This window comes from Dendrobium catenatum, unplaced genomic scaffold (assembly GCF_001605985.2).
Source record: "Dendrobium catenatum unplaced genomic scaffold, ASM160598v2 fragScaff_scaffold_156, whole genome shotgun sequence".
Lineage (NCBI taxonomy): Eukaryota > Viridiplantae > Streptophyta > Magnoliopsida > Asparagales > Orchidaceae > Dendrobium > Dendrobium catenatum.
The window spans coordinates 1,146,506-1,149,551 of record NW_021318618.1 but is presented as its reverse complement, the minus strand read 5'-3'; positions in this window follow the sequence as shown (position 1 = coordinate 1,149,551).

Genomic DNA, 3,046 nt, shown 5'->3' with positions numbered 1-3,046 from the left:
CCTAAGCAGGAATCTTATCCTCAACATCATCATCTTCCTCCTGATCTACAGGTGAATCAGGTACCTGTGTAAAAATGATATGTCTATGTGGAGCAAATAGAGTTACATCAAATTCCAACTTCTGCAGTGTACTTGCTTCTTTGATCAATGCTTGCTTCACCAAAGTCATAAGAGAAGCCTCTTCAGCATGAGCTAGCCGCATATGCCACAATATAACGGTGTAAAAAGAATCATCAGCAATAGTTGTCGTTCCAATCATTGTTCTTCCCTGAAGATAATAAAGGTTGTGGTGATGAAATTCTTTCAGAAAAATAAATGCTCCATAATATATCTTCAAAATTCCAACCTTTATAATTACCCTATAGCCCTTGATCTCTATAGCCAACAAATAACAAATTATTCCTGATATCTGAAATATTTCCCACATCAGTCAGCTCTCGCACAATACCATCATGCATTTTGATAGAGATGCTCCCTACATTAACTGTACGATAGGCTTGAACATTTCTCATGGTCACAACGTTATTATCAAGCTACATGTAAGTACTGAACCATTCCCTAGTGGGACAAATGTGATAGGTAGTACCAGTATCCAAAATCCACACTACAGGAAAACAGCTCATTTCCGACAGAATTTTCGGCGGAAATAAAGTTCGTCAGAAATTCCGACGGATTTTCCGACGAATTTCCGACGGAATATTTCCGGCGTACTTCCGACGGAAAATCCTAATTTCCGGCGGATTTTGGTCAGTTTCCGACGAAAAATGGACGCCGGAAATTGCAGTTTTTCCTGTAGTGCCAGCATTAACTATCTGAATACAAAGTCTAAGCAACTACATATAGTGATACATCTGAATCTTCATCATGCTCTTCCATGCTAATATTAACCTTAGTGGATTCTCTCTTCCCCTCCTCCTTCATCTTTGAGCAATATTTCTTTCAATGACCAGTCTCCAAGCAGAAAGTACATTAATTCTTTTCAAGACTGCACCCACGAGACCTACCTTGCTTGTTGCCGCCCTTTTTCTTCTTCTTCTCAGATCTTCCTTGTTGGAGTGTGAGAGTCTCAGCTTGTTGAATCTATCTTTGTAGCTCCTTGTCCTGGCGTTGGAACTGATTCAGCAATGCAGTAGTCACCTTACCATAGTTTAAGACCTCATTCCCATAAATGAGTGCCATAGTGAAGTTTTTGTATTCATCCGGGAGCAAATTCAGCAAAAGGAGAGCCTTATCTTCATCTTCAACCTCCTCATCCAGATTCAAAAGATCTTCCAATTAACAACTTTGTGAAGTCATTCAAATGCTTATCAATTTGTAATCTCATGCCTCATCTGAAACCCTATAAAGTCGTTTCATATGGAGATGATTTTTCACACTCTTCGTTAGATATTTGTTCTCCAAAGTCTTCCACAGCTTTACAACAGAAGTTTCCACCATTACCCCATACTTTATCTCTTGAGACAGGCAATTTTTGATCAAGCCACAAACACTCTAGTTCATCTTGAGTCAATCTCTTTCAGACATCTCTTCAGGACATTTATCGGCATCCAGAACATCCTCCATATTCAAAGAGCATAGTGCATCCATCACCTCACATTGCCACATGCCAAAGTTTCCTTTGCCATCAAATTTCATCACATCAATTTTGTCGGGACATGTAATCACCTGATGAATCGACGCCTTCTCCATCGATGAAGTGGATGTATCCGTAGCTCCACTGGATCTCATAGCCTCCACAGAATTGCAGTTGTCTTGTGCTGACAACAATTGTACCATTCCAGCTCCTTTCTGCTCCCAATGATTGAACAGAACCTTCGTTCCAAACGGATGAACAGAACCTTTGTCAAACTCTCCAAGCCTCCGCTGAAAATCCCACAAAAATCCAGCTCTGATACCAATAGTTGTGTAAACAATTACAACGAAAACAAAAATAAAAAAATCACACAACACAAACACAAGAAACACGACAATTTATGTGGTTCAACGACGATGCCAACATCCACATGGAGGGGAAGATGATTTCACTATATTGGAGAACAATAAGAAATTACAATGAGCTCTCTCTTCCTCTCATTCCTTACATTCAACAGCAGCCCCCAGGGCTCTATTTATAGATTTGAGTTAAAGTAAATTAGAAAAAAGCTTTATAATATAATCCTTATCAAATCTCTTATTAATGCAATAATTAGACCCACTAATTAATGCAATCAAACAAATCTACAATCAAATATCTAATTAATGCAATAATTAGATGTCCTAATTAATGCATCAATCAAATATTCAATCAAATCAACTTAATTAGGAACATAGTTTATTCTCTAATCAATTACAATAATGAGCTATTAACGCCTCCTAAATCAAGGCTAATTTTGATTTGAAAATCTTTCCAAAGGCAAATAAGAGATTAATTAGAATCATGAATTTAACTTTAAACGAATATAAAATGACCATTTTTACAATAACAGTTAGAAGATTGTTAAGCTAAAACAAGAGATATTCTTAAAAATAAATAAATAAATATATATATACTAATCCTTTTCTTCTTCTACTACATCATCATCATTTAAAATGTTCTTTTGCTTCTTAAAGAAATTTTAAAATATACTAATGTTAAATTTTTTCTTTTGCTTCTTATATCAATCTTAAATCTTAAAGCATGCAAGCTTAGATTTGTAAATACATAACATTATTGTTTGGTTCCATCCCCTTTTTTCTGTTATTGCTTTCAAACATTCAATAGTTATTATTATTATTTTTATTTTTTTTATGAACCTTAAGCATTTTGCTTTTATCACCATACTTTTCTTGTAGACTATTTAAATTGTCTTTGAACCACCACCCATTTAGATGGCTTGTTCAATAAAGCTAATTTAGCTTTCTTTGCAGGCATTGGGCCATAACGAATAAACTTGAGGCTTTAATCTTGTCATTAAACTTTTAACTTGTTGTCTCTCATCTCTTCCTTCTTTTGATGAGATTAAATTTATCTTATATTTTATAGTGCTTTATCTAATTTGTTTGTTGTTTTTCTTTTATTGTTTTATCA